The sequence below is a fragment of the Pongo abelii genome, chromosome 16 (genome assembly GCF_028885655.2).
Source record: "Pongo abelii isolate AG06213 chromosome 16, NHGRI_mPonAbe1-v2.0_pri, whole genome shotgun sequence".
In the NCBI taxonomy this organism is placed as follows: Eukaryota; Metazoa; Chordata; class Mammalia; order Primates; family Hominidae; genus Pongo; species Pongo abelii.
Window position 1 is genome coordinate 81,275,274 of NC_072001.2, and position 18,364 is coordinate 81,293,637.

At 46.9% G+C, this 18,364-nt stretch overlaps 1 pseudogene; it reads right to left on the reverse strand.

Moving 5' to 3' along the window:
* Positions 1-1,112: 1,112 nt before the first annotated feature.
* On the reverse strand, positions 1,113-1,872 carry LOC100439018 (peptidyl-prolyl cis-trans isomerase A-like; annotated as a pseudogene).
* Between the last annotated feature and the right edge of the window lie 16,492 nt (positions 1,873-18,364).

Below are 18,364 nucleotides of genomic sequence, written 5' to 3' on the forward strand. Positions count from 1 at the left end.
CCAAGAAATCTGCTATGTTTCTAACTCTATCTTGACCTCTGCTTCCCAGAGAGAGAAGCATCCTGACAATCACCCTTTCTTATGCCTGATCCCAATGGGAACCCAGCTTCTATGCAAGCAGCCACATAATAAAGCTCACCTCTCTCCTACAGAGTTGGTTCTAATTATGCTACTAAAATTAAAAGCAAAATTTAATATTCCTCCAAATTTTCATGCCAAGAACACTTAAGTTATTAAAATTTGGGGGAAAAGTCCATTTACAGAAATATAATCATTTATATTTTAGTAAAGCACTGTCCCACAAAGTGGGTGTATGTGTAACGTATTTGCTCAAGAACTTTCCAAAAGATCCCCAAACAAACAAGTTTTAATATATTTCTTCAGGTCTCATCAAGTTTTCCTATTCCCACAACTCCTGATTCTAAAACATATGTGTCAGTTTGTCAACCATGTAACATGTTAAGAAAATTTTAAATTTTCCTATTGAAAAGGAAACTACCATTATATAAAACACAAATAATCTGATAGTTTTGGAAGGGCTTGTGTAATATATAAATGGTTTCAAGTGTTTTAATTTCATCTACGATCAGACTCTATGCCAACAGAAAACAGAGCGTAAGGTCTATGCCTTATATTTCATGCATCCCTCTGAGCCCCAGGAACTCTGCCTGTGATTAACAAGTTTCAGGCTGGGCACAGTGGCTCATGCCTGTAATCCTAGCACTTTGGGAGGCTGAGGTGGGTGGATCACCTGAGGTCAGGAGTTCAAGACCAGCCCTGCCAACATGGTGAAACCCTGTCTCTACTAAAAATACAAAAAATTAGCATGGCATGGTGGCAGGTGCCTGTAGTCCCAGCTACTCAGGAGGCTGAGGCAGGAGAAGGCTTTAGCCTGGGAGGTGGAGTTTGCAGTGAGCCGAGATCACACCACTGCACTCCAACCTTGGTGACAGAGCGAGACTCTGTCTCAAAAAAAAAAAAAAAAGTCTCAATAAACAACTAATTTATTTAATCTCTCTCCATTCTCTCCTTTCTTCTACCACCACTCTAGGATAATAGCCATTATACCTCTTAAGCCCAATTCATATTTTCCTTTTCTTTTTTTTGGTTATTTCATTTTTATTTCATAATCATACACTCAAGTCTGCAATCCAGCTAGGCATGGAAGGGAACAAGGAAAACATGGAGCCCAAAGGGAACTGCAGCGAGAGCACAGAGATTCTAGGATACTATGAGCAAATGGGGTTCAGGGTGCTCTCCTGAGCTACAGAAGGAATGGTCTGGTGGTTAAGATAAAACACAAGTCAAACTTATTAGAGTTGTCCACAGTCAGCAATAGCGATCATCTTCCTGGTCTTGCCATTCCTGGACCCAAAGCACTCCATGGCCTCCACAATATTCATGCCTTCTTTCACCTTGCCAAAGACCACATGCTTGCCATCCACCACTCAGTCTTGGCAGTGCAGATGAAAAACTGGGAACCGTTTGTGTTGGATCCAGCATTTGCCTGGACAAGATGCCAGGGTCTGTATGTTTTAGAATGAAGTTCTCATCATCAAATTTCTCCCCGTAGATGGACTTGCCACCAGTGCCATTATGGTGAGTGAAGTCACCACCCTGACACGTAAACCCTGGAATAATTCTGTGAAAGCAGGAACCCTTGTAACCAAATCCTTTCTCTCCAGTGCTCAGAGCATGAAAGTCTTCTGCTGTCTTTGGAAACTTGTCTGCAAACAGCTCGAAGGAGACGTGGCCCAAGGGCTCGCCATCGACGGCGATGTCAAAGAACACAATGGGGTAAACCATGGCCGACAGTACACGGCTCCCAATGGCAGCGGCATCTGCAAAGCCTCCTTGGTTTTCTTTTTCTCAATATTCCTAAATATTTAAAATTATTATTTTTAAATTATATCAGCAAGTCTGCTTATCTTGAAAAGTAAAATATATCCATATATATATATATAAGAGTAACATTAATAACCTTCTTCCAGTCCCTTCCATCCACACCCCATAAATAAGCAATGGTAACAGCTTGATGTACCTTGGTCCATATATTTCCTTATGCTTGTACAGACCTATAAAAATTGGTATATTCATGTATAGTGTGTTTTATGATTGATCAAAAAAATCACACTTAAGGAATGTGGTTTTTTTCATCTCTGTCTCAGTGAGTCTCTGGATCAATATTTTTAAAAACTACATCATATTCCAAGTTATTGGTAAAACCACAAATTATTCAGTTTGCTTATTCCTGAGTTCTAATGACATTGAGTGTATTTTCATAATATTATAAAACACGTTTCCCTCCTGTGCATTGCATGTTCATATTCTTTATTCCTTATATTTAAATTTCTAAACCATCAGAACCTTATTTTTGTGAATGGCATGAGACAGTGGATTTAGTTTTGTTTTCTTCTAGATTGACAGCCAGTTTATATTTAAAAAATTAACCTTTTCCCACTGAATTGAAATAGTACCTTGTCCATATTTTATGTTCTTATATATACTTACATTGATTTTGGGATCAATTTCTGATCCACAGATACATTTTTATTCATCTTTTAATGTTGTTTTGATTATAGTGACTTTATAATGTAGGTTAATATTTGGTAGGGCAATTCTCCCTGTTTCTATTTTTTATTTTCATAGTTTTCTTGCCTATTCTTGGATACTCATTTGTTTTTTCATTTCAACTTTACGTTCATTTCATGTAGTTTTTGTAAAATAACTTGCTATGGTTTGAATGGTCGTGCCTTCCCCAAATTCCTATGTTGAAATTCTAACCGCCAAGGTGACAGTATTAAAAGGTAGAGCTTCTGGGAGGTAACTATGTCATGAGGGCAGAGCTCCCATAAACAGGATTAGTCCCCTAATAAAAGAGGCCCAAGGGAGCTTGCTTGTCCCTTCCCCCATTGAGGGCATAACAAGAAGGCACCGTAAATAAACAATGAAATGGGCTCTCACTGGACACTGACCTGCCTGTGCCATGATCTTGGACTTCCCAGCCTTCAGCATTAGGAAAAGTTAGTTTATGTTGTTTTGTAGCTATCCAATCTATATTTTGTTAAAGCAGCCAAAATGGACCAAGACATAATTCACTGTGATTCTAATGGGAACTGCATCATAGTTATACATTAATTTTTCTAAGAATTAACATTAACACTATCCTTTCTGGAGTACTGGCATGTCTCTCCACTTGCTTAGATCTTGCTTTCTGTCTTTAAAAATGATTTCATATACAAACATTCTTAGCCATTATTATTCTTGTTATTGTTTGTTTTTTGTTTTGTTTTTTCTGCATTTTAGCAGAGACAGGGTTTCACCATGTTGCCCAGGCTGGTTGCAAACTCCTGAGCTCAGGCAACCCACCCACCTCGGCCTCCAAAATTGCTAGGATTACAGGCGTGAGCCACTGCGCCTGGCCTATTGTTGTTTTTAATCATGATTTTTTTTTTTTCTTGAGACAAAGTCTTGCTCTTTCAACCAGGCTGGAGTGCAGTGGTGCAATCTCAGCTCACTGCAAGCTATGCTTCCCAGATTCACAGCCATTCTCCTGCCTCAGCCTCTCAAGTAGCTAAGACTACAGGCACCTGCCAACACACCTGGGTAATTTTTTTTGTATTTTTAACAGAGACAAGGTTTCACCATGTTAGCCAGGATGGTCTCGATATCCTGACCTCGTGATCTGCCCACCTCAGCCTCCCAAAGTGCCAGGATTACAGGTGTGAGCCACGGCGCCCAGCCGATTTTTTTTTTTTTTTTGTCTTTGAGATGGAGTCTTGCTCTGTCACCCAGGCTGCAGTGCAGTGGTACAATCTCAGCTCACTGCAACCTCCACCACCTAGGTTCAAGCAATTCTCCTGCCTCAGCCTCCAAAGTTGGTGGGACTATAGGTGCATGCCACCACACCTGACTAATTTTTGTAGTTTCAGTAGAGATGGGTTTCACCATATTGGTCAAGCTGGTCTCAGACTACTGACCTTAAGTGGTCCACCCACCTTGGCTTCCCACAGTGCTGGGATTGCAGGTGTGAGCCATCACACCCAGCCTTATCATGATTTTAATTTAAAATTGTATTATTAAATATTTCAAATATACAGAGAAATAAAAAATAATATTGCAGGCAACCCTCCTCTCATACTCACTAGATTTTAACATTTTCATATATTTATAGAATGTGATGATATTCTTTCATCTTCCCCCTTTCTAGATATGTGACTAGTGTCTAGAAGCCAGTGGGTATAATTCTCAGACATTTAAACATTTTTTAAATGTATTTTTGCATTTCTAAATAATAGATAATGGTTTTATATGTATTCCTATGTAATATATAATGCTTTTATGTGTTATTTAAAAAATAAATTTATATCCATGACTAGTTATTCCTCATATTGAGAAAGGCTAATGATTTTTATGTACTGTATATATCTTGATTTGAGATATTAAATTATTTTAATTGTATTTATCTTATTAAAATCTTAGATTGTCTCTGTTCTCTATTATATACAAAAATATTCAATTTTACCTTTCTTGTACAACATACATACCAATTGTTTTCTTTTTTTTCAGTTTAATTAGCTAAATATTTTAAATAATGTTGACTAACACTGGGGAAAGCAGCATGTTTTTCTTGATTTCAATGGAAATGACTTCAGAAATTCTAATATAATGCTTCTGTTAGTTTTTATAAGCTTGTCATATTTAAGCTAGACTTTTAACTTATTTTTTTTTAGGATAATGTTTCACTGAATCCTCACAGTGATCCGAAGAGGCATGTATTAGTCCATTTTCACACTGCTGATAAAAACATACCTGAGACTGAGGAGAAAAAGAGGTTTAATTGGACTTACAGCTCCACATGGCTGCGGAGGCCTCAGGATCATGGCAGGATGTGAAAGGAACTTCTTACATGGTGGTGGCAGGAGAAAATGAGAGAGAAGCAAAAGCTGAAACCCCAATAAACTCATCAGATCTCATGAGACTTATTGACTATCATAATAACAGCATGGGAAACACCAGCTCCCATGATTCCGTTACCACTTCCTGGGTCCTTCCCACAACATGTCAGAATTCTGGGAGATACAATTCAAGTTGAGATTTGGGTGGGGACACAGCCAAACCATATCATTCCACCCCTGGCCCCTCCAAATCTCACGTCCTCACATTTCAAAACCAATCATGCCTTCCCAACAGTCTCCCAAAATCTTAACTCATTTCAGCATTAACTCAAAGTCCACAGTCCAAAGTCTCATCTGAGATAAGGGAAGTCTCTTTCACCTATGAGCTTGTAAAATCAAAAACAAACTAGTTACTTCCTAGACACAATGAGGATACAGGTATTGGGTAAATATGGCTGTTCCAAATGGGAGAAACTGACCAAAACAAAGGGGTTACAAGGTCCATGCAAGTCCAAAATCCAATAGGACAGTCAAATTTTAAAGCTCCAAAATGATCTCCTTTGACTCTATGTCTCGCATCCAGGTCACACTGATGCAAGAGTTGGGTTCCCATAATCTTGGGCAGCTCCACCCCTGTGGCTTTGCAGGGTACAGCATCCCTCCCGGCTGCTTTCATGGGCTGGCATTGAGTGTCTGCAGCTTTTCCAGGCACATGGTGCAAGCTGTCAGTGGATCTACCATTCTGGGGTCTGGAGGACAGTGGTCCTCTTCTCACAGCTCCACTAGGCAGTGCCCCAGGAGGGACTCTGCAGGGGGGCTCTGACCCCACATTTCTCTTCTGCACTGCCCTAGCAGGGGTTCTCCATGAGGGCCCCAAGAAGTAAACTTTTGCCTGGGCATCCAGGCATTTCCATACATCTTCTGAAATCTAGGTGGAGGATCCCAAACCTCAATTCTTGACTTCTGTGGACTCACAGACTCAACACCATGTTGAAGCTGCCAAGGCTTGGGGCTTCCACCCTCTGAAGCCACAGCCTGAGCTGTACATTGGCCCCTTTCAGCCACGGCTAAGTGGCTGGGACATAGGGCACTGAGACCCTGGGCTGCACACAGTACAGGGTCCCTGGCCCTGGCCCACAAAACCATCTTTTCCTCCTGGGCCTCTGGGCCTGTGATGGGAGGGTCAGTCATGAAGGTCTCTGACATGGCCTGGAGACATTTTCCCCATGGTCTTGGGGATTAACATTAGGCTCCTTGCTACTTATGCAAATTTCTTCAGCTGGCTTGAATTTCTCCCCAGAAAATGGGTTTTTCTTTTCTATCACATAGTCAGGCTGCAAATTTTCCAAACTTATGCTCTGCTTCCCTTATAAAACTGAATGCATTTAATAGTACCCAAGTCACCTCTTGAATGCTTTGCTACTTAGAAATTTCTTCAGCCAGATACCCTGTATCTTCTCTCTGAAGTTCAACGTTCCACAAATCTCTAGGGCAGGAGCAAAATGCCACCAGTCTCTTTGCTAAAACATAACAAGAGTCACCTTTGCTCCACTTCCCAACAAGTTCCTTGTCTCCATCTGAGACCACCTTAGCCTGGATTTTATTGTCCGTATCACTATCAGCATTTGGAGCAAAGCCATTCAACAAGTCTCTAGGAAGTTCCAAACTTTTCCACATTTTTCTGCCTTCTTCCAAGCCCTCCAAATTGTTCCAACCTTTGCCTGTTACCTAGTTCCAAAGCACTTCTACATTTTCAGGTATCTTTTCAGCAATGCCCCACTTTACTGGTACCAATTTACTGTATTAGTTCATTTTCACACTTCTGATAAAAACATACCCAAGACTGGGAAGAAAAAGAGGTTTAATTGGACTTACAGTTCCACATGACTGGCGAGGCCTCAGAATCATGGTGGGAGGTGAAAGGCACTTCTTACATTGGCAGCGGCAGGAGAAAATGAGAAGCAAAAGCAGAAACCCCTGAAAAACTCATCAGATCTCATGAGACTTATTTACTATCATGAGAATAGCACAGGAAAGACCAGCCCCCATGATTCAATTACCTCTCCCTGGGTCCCTCCCACAACACATGGGAATTCTGGGAGATACAATTCAAGTTGAGATTTGGATGGGGACACAGCCAAACCATAACAAGGCAGGAATTATTATTAACCCATCTTCCCAATAAGGGAACTGAGGCTGAAAGGAAGGGATTTGCCCAGAATCACACAGCTGGGAAATAAGCAAGCCAGGACTTGCATCAGGCGTGATGATCCCAAAGTCCAGGCATGCCCTTAACCCCCAGGGAGGGTGGGGCTTTGCCCATCTGCCCTCACTGCCTGCCCTGTCTTGTAGGAACATCTACAAGGATTATCGGCAGCTGGAGCTGGCCCGTGAGACACAGGAGGAAGTGAACAGCTGGAAGTCCTCCTTTCTGAGGGCTGGCATGTACCTTGAGTGTGTTGGGGTGAGCAGCAAGGCAAAGAGAGGAGGGTCAAGCTGCTGATACTAGGGGGCCCTGGGTCACCATCCACAGTGATGCCAAGTCATGCCATGTTTCTGAGCACTTATTTCACTCAGAAATAACTAGGAATCCTCCCCACTATCTACTCTGGGGGTGAGATCAGAGTTAAGTCTTCTGGTCCTCCCATCCTTCTCCAGTGGCAGTTCTGTGTCTCCGTCTCTGCCACAGATGGCATTTCCTGCATGCCCTTTTGATGATGGTGGTTTCCTGTGACTGCCTTCTCTTTTCTCCCCTGTTTCACTGGCAATGTCTAGAGGAGCCTTACAGTTGGGGTGCAGTGTCCCAGGTTCACTCAACCTCTCCCCTTTTCCTCTCTGTGTGTGTCTACTTTGGCTGTGCTCCCTGGTGCCAGCAGTGGTGGCAGTGTTGGTGTGTGGGCCTCCCAGGATAAGAAGAAAGTGAGTGTGACCCTCTCTTGCTTCCTGCCAGGCATCTGCAGCCTGGCACCAGCTCTGGCCAGGTCTTTAAGCAAATGACCTGCAGATGTTCTTTTCTCATTTCTGGATTGGGAAATTGAGGCAAATTCTGGGCACTGTAGTCAGAAACAAGATGAGGCTGAATCAGGGGAGTCTGGGGTCCTGAGAGATACAGGTATGGGCAGAGACCTGAAACCCTTTAGAGCTTGTGGGGGGCTGGGTGTCTGTTTAGGCCAGTTGCTTCTCTCTGTGCATCAATGTTCCAGGTACCCTTGCAGGGGATGCCTGGAGCCTGGCTACATGACCTGGCCACCCTGATGCCCTTGTGCTCTTCATGACAGGCCAGCAAGACCGAGGGGAATGGCTCTGACAGCTTCATGCATCCACGGACCACAGCTGGAGCAGCAAGTGGAGACCATTCAGAACCTGGTGGACTCGTACATAACCACTGTCAACAAGAACGTGCGGGACCTCATGCCCAAGACCATCAACCACCTCATGATCAACAACGTGCATAGGCCGCCTCATGGGGGTAGGGGGCTCCTGTGGCACTGGGGACCCAGGTGGCCAGGTTGGCCTGGGGGAGATGCCGACCAGCCTTATGGGACCAGCCTCAGAAAGGGAGGCACGGTTCAGACCAGAGTTGTCCAATAGAAATATAATGTGGGATTACAATGGCTCATGCCTGTAATCCCAGCACTTTGGGAGACCGAGGTGGGAGGATCGCTTGAGCCCAGGAGTTCGAGACCAGCCTGGGCAACATAATGAGACCTCATCTCTACACAAACATTTAAAAAAATAGCTGGGCTTGGTGGTGGCACGTGCTTGTAGTCCTAGCTACTTGACAGGCTGACGTTGGAGGATCACTTTGAGCCCACGAGGTTGACACTGCAGTGAGAGGTGATCTTGCCCACTGTACTCCAGCCTGGTGACAAAGCGAGATCCTAGCTCCAAAAAGATTTTAAAAAACTGAGTAGACAGAGTCCCCTCCCAGATCTGTGACCTTAGACAGGTGACTTTTCCTCTGGACCTCAGTGTCCTCATCTGAGTGAGAAAAGGGCGGTGGAGAGTCGGTGTAGAAGCCTGTCTGAAAAGCCATACTCCGGGCTCCAAGTCCAGCACACAGTCCCAGCAGAGCCCAGCGGGGCGGCCAGGGCGGCACAGGCATCAGGTCCCAAGCTCCTTCCCTCTTTGCCCACTCTCAGACCAGGGAGTTCATCTTCTCGGAGCTGCTGGCTAACCTGTACTCGCGTGGAAACCAGAACACGCTGATGGAGGAGTCGGCAGAGCAGACATAGCAGCGCAACCAGACGCGGCGCATGCACCACGTGCTGAGGAAGGCGGCCAGCATCATCGGTGACATTAACACGACCACTGTCAGCACGCCCAAGGGGGCCGTGGATGACTCCTGGCTGCAGGTGCAGAGCGTCCCGGCCGGACGCAGGTACCAGAGCCGACCCCCACGGACCCAAAGCCCCCGAGTCCGGGCCGCAGAAGTGCAAGACCAGGCAGTGGCGCGCCCTCTCCAGGGTGGCTCCCACTTGAAGCGAGAGGCGGAGCTTAGAGAGGGCGGGGCTTGCCGTGGAGTGGGGCTGCAGGGCCGGGTGGAGCTGGGACATTGGCGCCGATGGCGGTGGGGGCTGAAGCTCCGGCGACCGCCTGGGGCCGGCAGGGAGGGCCTTGCATGCATGGGCATGGCCGGCACTGGGCTGGGGCGGGGCCTCCCGTCTCTCCTCTCTCTTCCTCCCTCCCTGTGGCCGGCAGGTCACGCAAGTCCAGCCCCACGACGGAGCGCCGAGCCCCCGCCATGCCCCCAGCCCGGCCCGGGTCGCGGAGCCCTGCTCCTGGGCCCCCGCCTGCTGGGTCCGCCCTGGGGGAAGCGCCCCTCCTACCCTCCAGGCCGGGGGCTTCCCCTGACCCCTTCTGCCCTCCCCTGGCAGGTGTCCTCGCGGCCTGCCCGGGGTCCCCAGGTGAGTAGGGGCTGAATAGGCGAGAGAGGCCGCCGGACGGGCATGGCCGGGAGGGAAATGCGGCTGGATTCTAGAGCATCGGACCTGGCCGCCAGAACTGGCCGTCTCCATCCCCGGCAACTCGGACCGTGGGTTCCGGAGCTCTGAGTGGCCGAGAGCTGGCGGAGCCTGCCCCCAAAGGAGCACTGAGTCCCGGAGGTGGTCGTTTTTGGAGAGGGGGCTGTGGGACTCATCCCACCTGCCCCCTTCTTTCCAGCACTTGCATGGCGCTTCTCTGTATTTTCACTCTTGGCGGCTGCCCAACACGTTGCATTTCTCCTCCTTTCTTCTTCTCGCTGTCCTCCATCCTCCATTCTATCCAACTCCTCTCCAAGCCCCTGGGGAGCCTACCTCAGGTCAGAGAGTCTGAACCCCGAGATGCTCTGGGTGTGTGCATTTCGTTCAGCTACCCTGATGTCCCCACTTCCAAGTCCTGACTCCTTTGAGCCATCCCAAAGGGTGTCCGGGGCCACTGGCCCACAGGAGCAGAGGCCAGGCTGTGACTGTGAGCATCAAGGTGTGTGATGTGTGTGTGGGCTAGCACACGAGTGTGAGTGTAAGAATGGCACCAGGCCTGGGCCAGTACAGGAGCCTGGAGGCCATGAGCAATCTGATTTTTTCCTCCACCCGCACCCCGCCCCCGCCCCCGCCCCCGCCCCACCTTACCCGGTCTAAACCAATGTGGTAGGGGTGGCTGCAGGGGCAGGGATGGGAGAGTCTCAAGCCTGCTTCACTCCCAAAGATTTCTAAGGAAAAGCGTTCTGCATCCTCTGGCTTGGCCTTGTTGGCCCATGGCCCTCTTTCAAGGACATTCACTGTGATTCCCAGTGTGCCGTATCCACTGGCCACGTTCTCTAAGGAAGAACAATAGCATCTGTTTTTGTCTTCAAATGACTGTAGGGTAGGGCTGTGGGTTCAGCGCCCATAAAGCAAAATGAGGCAGGGGTTGGGGCTTGCCCTATGATGCGCTGATGACCCACGGAGATGGGTAGGGGCAAGCAGCATAGCATTGGGCAAGAGCACTGGACTGGGAGTCCAGAGATGCTGCTTCACCCTGGGGCTTTAGGCAAGTCTCTTTCCCTCCCAGAGCCTCAGCATCCTTTCTATCAAATGATGACTTTCTGCCTTTCTCCCAGGGGGGCTGTGGGGATCAAGGGAGACAGTGGCCATAGGGATGCTGTGTTAACTGCAGATGTGGCTGTAGGAGCACTTTGCTAACTGCCAATGTGAGTTCAGACTCTTCAGAGTATTTGGCACCTAGGTGTTAGTGGTGAGGTGTGACATATGAGATGTAAGGCTTGATGCCAGCTCTGACTCCAGTCTTGCTAACACATGAGAAACATTTGGCAAGTCATGACCCTGCCTTGGGGAAAAGAGCAGTCTGGGAGAGCTTCTTCAAGGCAGCCTGGCTTCAACGCAGTCCGGGGCATGACTGAGATAGAATTATGTGGCGAGGAATTGAAGGGTATCTGGGTAAAGAGCTGCAGTGTGGGCAGTGTGGGCAGTGTGGGCAGAGGTGTAGTGGGGGCCGCATCCAGGACAGCCACTGGCCAAAGCAGGGAACAGAGACGGAATGAGGAAGAGCTCTGTGGGGAGGGTGGGGCATAGGATGGAGAACCTTCCAAGTCCGAGGAGTTTGACTTTTGAGGATCAATGCTGCAGGCCATAGGGAACCATGGAAGGCTCTTAGGTGGGTCAGACTCTCTGACCTGAGATAAATAAATGACACCTGGACATTAGTGAGCAAGCCCTGTCTCCATGAGCAGCACTGGCGGTCCTCTGAGCACACCAGGCACAAGTGTGCAGGGAGCTGGTGCAAATGCCTTTGTGTGTGGGTGAGCTTCTGTGTTGTGACTCTGCCCACGTGTGTGCTTCAGTTTGCTGAGTGGCTGCATGCCCTAGATCTGTGCTGCACGTACCAGCCAGTGAGGGTGCTGGGCACCGGGAGGTGGCGGGGAAGGAGGCGTATGCATGTTGTGGACATGTGTGTTAGCATGTGCATGCCGGCTGTGGGGCCTCACAGCATGTGTGTGCACACCCCGGCATGTGCCTGTGTGTGTGTCCCCCACCCCCAGGCCTGTCCCACCCATGCGTGTGACCTGCCATGTTGATCTGATGCTTTCAGAATCACTATCAGTGGCCACTGAGGAGCATCAGCCATGGTAGGTACCTGCCTCACCGCCTGCTGCATGAACGGTGTTCCTGCCCCACTGCACCAGCTCCACACGGGGGCACACCTGGGACCTCAGATCCAGGCTCCCTGCCCCTCCCTTCTGGAGCTGCAGATTTGCTCTTTCCTCTTTCTGTTCTCGGGCTGCTGGCTCTCTCATTTCCCTTCCCTGTGAGCCATGAGACTCAGTGCCACTGCCCAAGGCCTCCATGGCTGAGCCTGGGGGCTCTTGGAACAGGCTCCATGCCCAAGCTGGCAGACATGGGTACTCTCTGTAGTCATCAGAGAGGGCAGAGAGCTCATGGTTTATGGTGTAAGGGCTGGAAGCTTGGACGGGATCGTGTGTAGGGCTGGACTCTGAGGTGGCCAGAGGTCTAGGAACGTCATCCTGGGCACGCCGTACCTGTCATGCAGTCTGAGTCATGCTGCTGGGTCAGAGTATCCAGCTCCCAGCCTGGGAGTGCCGAGAGCCAAACCCACTGCAGAGCAGGGATGATAGTCAGGGTCCCACCTCCTCTATCTGTTGGCCATCCAGTGGTGATCTAGGATAAAACCTTAAGAGTCCCATACACACGGTCATCCCACAACACACTTCACAGGCCAGGCAGGGACACACAGCCCCCTTCCCTCCCTGCCAGGTACCACCGTAGCTGCTAGCGTGTGACTGAAGGCAGGGTCCCTGGCCCCCACTGAAGCATGATCACCAGCCAGCGGGCTCACACACATTGTCCTGTTGCTCCTAGGGGTTGCCTGTGCTATTCAGCCAAGGGGACCACAGTGCAGTGCCTGCTGGCCCAGCTGAGCTCCGCCTAGTGAGCCCACCTGTCTCTCCTGCCATGGACTCTTCCACTTCTGCTTTTCCCAGCAGGAAGGGCCCAGCTTCACCTATGAAACCTGCAGCCCCCCTCAGCCCGCAACCAGCTGAGGCTCCCCTCTTAGACTTATAAGTCTATGGCCAGTGGCATCTGGCTACCTATCCTCCCTGCCTTCCCCAGGGTCCCTTCAGAGGACCCTGGACTTTCTCACCACCCAGAGGGGTCTCTGGCACTCACTCCAGTCATCCATCCCTTATAGCTTCACCGTTTTGGTTCAAGCAGTGTTCCTTATCAGGCCAGGTGGCTGTTGGGTGGGGCTCTCCAAGCAAGAAGTGGCCCTGGGCCAGTGGGTTGGAAGGCAGGGTGACCAGAGAAGAGAGAAGCCCGAGGGGCCTGAGCATTGGTCTGAACTGTGGGTGCACTGCCTGGGTGCCATGGCAGAGGCCAGCGTGTGTGGGGTGGGGAGGGCTGCCGCAGCCCCCAGGCTTTACCTATGAAGCTCTGGCTTCTCCCTCCATCTTCCTTCCCTTACCCTTCCAGCCCCTCTTTTCCAGGAACCTTTGCCACACCTGCACCTGCGCCCTCCCCTCCCCGGCCCTCCCACAGCTGCTGCTGCATGCCCATGCTCTGCACTTGCCTCACCAGCTCTCTGCTTGCTTTTCTCTCTCCTATTTTCTCTCTGCTTCTCTCCAACTGCCAGCTGATTGGGTTAGGCAAGTCCATCCCATCCTGAGAGCTCCAGCCCCACTTCAACCTCTAAACAGATCCTCCTCTTCTCAGAGACCTCCCTTTCCTAAGCCTGCCTGGGTGGGTGTCCTGTGACTTGACAGTGGCTCCCCAGCCCCAAAGCCAGCCCCCTTCATCTGTGACTTAGTCTGTTGTAGTGGTGAGCTGACACATCCAGGTGTGACCATTGCTGAAAACTTGTGGCCCCTCTGTGGTATGTCCCTGCCCTGTTCTATTAATAGCTATAAATACTCATATATATATAGATATATAGATATATATACCTACACATGACCGACCGCCTCGCCTCTAGCACTGGGAATCAGTCACCCTGCTGTCCTTGTGCAGTCTTCTGGCCCAACAAGAGGAAGGTCTCCCCTGACACTGCACCTCCAAAGTGTGCCACCTCCATTGAGCCTCCATGTCATGCGCGGGCTATGGAGAGCCAGCCCCCGCCATCCCTCCCACCCCCCACCAAGCATGGGGGTGCTGTGCAGGCAGCTGTGTGGCCTGACAGTCTCTACCAGTCCTGCTGTCCCTCGGCTGAGAATCAAACCAATTTCTGGATGACGGGGAATGTGTCCTCTGCTGGCTGTGTTCTCTGTGGAGCTCAGGGGAGGGAAAAAGCCAAGCCATTTCTGGGGTGCTGTTGGGAGCGGTGAAAAGGCCACACCTTTTCCAAGGGACACTTTTCCTGGAAAGCCCCTGGAGCTTAGCTGGCTCTTATCTTGTGAAGCCAACTCTGGCCACTAGGGGGCAGGGCCATAAACTCAGCCTGGAGGAGCCTGCGGGGCAGCTGACACTCTAGAGGGGCACACAGAACAGGCCACCCTGTGCAGACAGGAGAGGGAGGCAAGGGGACGGAACGGAAGAAGCCTGGGGTGGATGGAAGTCAGTGGCCTTGGGTGCTGGTATCTGCCTTCCCAGCCATCACTAGATCAGGCTTCTGAGCCTATTGGCTGTCAGGGCCGGACTGTGCCCCATAGGCGCCACAGCAGTCCCCATGCAATCCACCAGGTGTCACCAGGCAGCATACAGGTAACAGGCCTGGAAGGTCCCCAACAGCCCAGCTGGACATGCTCACTCTGGGGCTCTTCATTCAGTGGCGCAAACTCCAGGACCCAGTGAGGGAAAAGGGAACCCACCAGGCTGAGCAGTATGGCTAAATCCATTTATTCCAAAATGAAAAGCAAAATAAACAGGAGTCGCATCACCAAGGCAGCCAGGACACTATCCCCACCTCCTTCCTCTGTCCTACACTATCAATAAATAAGTTTCCCAGCCATAAATAATGATAAGAACCTCCTCCTCATATGCCAGCTCCAGCCTCTGGTAGGTATGATACAAGGGGTGGCCCTACCCCCCTGGAATATACAAAATGTTACACAGATACTATGTGTACACTGGGGAACGGGGGCCACCCCAACAGCCCGAGCCGTCACCTGCTCTACAGTTAGCCCCACTGTCCTGCCCCAGCTGCCTCTCTGAATAAGATGGGAGCCCCCTGAAGGAAAAGTTGCTTGGTGAGAGCAGGGAGGCCATCAGGCCTCCTCCGAACAAACCAGCTCCACCAGCCTCTGGCTCTTAAATAACAATCATCATCATACAGAAATTTAAGGACTCAGCCTTGGTCAGGTGGCAAAAGGTCTGTTTTTCTCCCACCATTAGACAGGGGTCTTGTCTTGCTACCCTAATGGTAAAGGGGTGACTGGGAAGGGGTGGTTGGTACATGGTGGGGGCGCAGACTTCAGTCCCACTTCTCCAGGCTTATGCTGACAGAGGTCTGCTTTTATTTTTATCCCATGACTTAAAAAAAAATCCCATAACTTCCTTTTCATAACTTTTAAAAATACTTTTCATAAAACATTTTTCTGGTTTTTTCTCCACAACTTTGCCACAGCTTTTCCACAGCATTTTTTATCCCATAACTTTTTCATCCCACAACTTTTTTAAATTCCCATAACTTCTTTTTAGTTTATGTTCCTTTAATAAACACACTTGCATAGTTACATTACAATGTTGTAAAAATAAAAACCAATTATCTCATGCCAAGTGTACCCAGCATTTGCACAGTCTCAATACCTTTAATACTATAGTTTTCAAGACACATAAAATTTTAAGGCAAAAACAGCACTTTGCAACAATTTAATAATTTATTACATTACAGTAGCACCACAGTAGCAGTCAATAATCCCACTTTAGACAAAGGTTTCAGTATTTCCATTATACATTCTGTTTACAGAATTCATAAATTGGTAAAAGTCATTCTAAGAAAACTTGGCAAATAAAGGTTTGGACTGGAATTGGCATCTCTTTCTCTACTCTTCCTTCCTCCAGTTTCTTTGTTTTAAATGACAGTATTCATATTTTAAAATGTTTTAAGTTATTTCAAAACATTAACATAGCAGTTACATTTTTGAATAGTTATATTATTTTTAAAGTGACTGTAAGATAAAGTTTCAGAGAAAGTATTATGAATAGGGCTGAGTTACATTTTCACATTTTCTAAAAATCAGCTTTGGTTTTAGAACTGATTTTTTTCATTTCTGGAAAGCCTATCAGGTTTAATCAGATACTTTAAAAATAATGACCATATATTGCAATCTTTAAATAGGTATTTTGATTCTTTACTTCCTGCAGAAATTCAAATTTATTCAGTTGAACTCACATTTTAAAATTCTATATTTCTGATGAACTCTAACCTTCTAATGTTGCCTTCTAAGCAAATTGAAAGCTGCCTTATACTGAATGAGGAAGAGAGCAAATACTTGGCTGAATGAGGTATTGCAAGACTGTATGAGCTTTGAAGAAAGACTTAAGTTTTTGTCATAGGATTTCCATTCTTTTTAGCTTTTTCTGAAACATAAGACAAGATACCTACACAAAGAGTGGTATTTCAGTGAATACAGTACATTTATTTTCCAGATTGACATTCAGCTTAAATATGCCAGTATGTGACTTAATCCATAGGTACCTGATGAACACATTATTGTCAGATTGGTTACAGATGCTAAACGCTATCTGCAGGTCATTCCTAGTCATTTATCTTTATCAGGGTAAAAGTGAAGTGATTTGAAATATAAAAATTCCTTTGAAATAATTTATCAATGTATTAGGTAAACCCAGTTTCAGAATTATAAAGAAAAACTGTTAGACCAAATAAGGTGGCTAATCAACAGTGGTACGATTTCTAGCCCGAGGGTTTAAAATGGACTTAAACTAACTGTCTTTCAAGTGAACTCAAATAATGCAAAAGTGGCAAGTTCACAAAATAGAAGGCAAGAACAGGACCTTAAGTCCATTTTAAACCCTCAGGCTAGAAATCGTACCACTGTTAATTAGCTACATTATTTGGTCTAACAGTTTTTCTTTATCATTCTGAAACTGGATTTGTGTAATACATTGATAAATTCATACAATTTGGAAGAGCCAGTTGAAGTCACAATAACCCAATATTTGCACTCTTTCAGTGAATGCAGGCAAATCTGTTATTTCATCTGTAAAATCATATTATTGCTTTCCTATTAATGTCATATTTATAAAAGTATCATGAGGATGCCAAATGCAAAAAATGGAGATGGTCTAGCAACTAGAAATGCCCACCCCAGGGAGCGCACATACATCTCTCCCTACATCCTAATAATGTGACGTATTTTGGAACACAGACATTAGAACTTCATGAAGTTTTAACTGTTGATTCTTTCCCAAGCATCATAAAGTTATGATTTAGGCAATGTATGACTGAAATAACTCATTCATCATGTATAGGCACATTAACATAAATATGGCACAAAATATGACTCTAAACAAACTGAGAGGTATAAAAACATATTTCACTCTTCGTAAAGAAATTTGTGAGGAAATATAACTCTGATTGTATAGACACTTTTCCTCATAATACTTTGACTTTCACAAACAGTAGATTGCACAGCAGCTTGTAAACATTTTAAGTTGCAAAAACTTGGCCTTGATTTTCATATGTAGTATAATACTGTCTACTAAAACTCCTTTTTGTTTCAACTGAGTACTGTCACATATATTGGTTTATAATAATGGTTGTTATTATTTTTAAAGTGTTTTCCATTCAAAGAAAAGAAGTAAATTCCTATGTCAGAGTAACCAATGTGGTTGAAGAATAGGTATTAGCCAGAGAGGTCTAGATGGTAAAAATCAATCTTCTAGCCTCAAAGAAGCTCCATGAACATAGAGGAAGGCCAAGTGTCACACAGCTTTCCTTCACTCGAATTCATTCTTGACTAGAGCCTGTATGCCTCTTCCAGGGACATTTAAACTCTTAAAGGATTTCTTATGATATTTACTAAACACATTAAGAAGAATGCCAACCAGTGCCCTTTTGTGTACTGGGACATATACTCATGTGATTAAAACAGGTAACATGAACTCTGACTTTAAAATGTATTGTAGATATAAATGCTCTAAGCTAGAAAAGGTTTTCCACATCCACAGTCAATGATGGGAGCCTTTCATTCCTCAGAAATAATCCCTTTTTAGGTCATCGAGAAAGGGTACAACTGCTGCAGCTCATGATGCAATATCTTCATGACCCCAGAGCACATACAAATCCTAAGGGAACCACCATAGTACAGCACTCATTCTTGGCACCAGAACAAATGAAACACTCTATCCTGCACACACCTGCCAGAGCAGGCCACTTTCCTCTTCTGTGAGATTTAAAAAGCTCCCCAAAATGTTATTACTCCCATTTCCAATACACAAAAATAGGGGAAAGGCTGTTTTCAGTTCTTGGCCTTTAAACAACTCTAAATGTCAGTACTCACAGTGGCATGT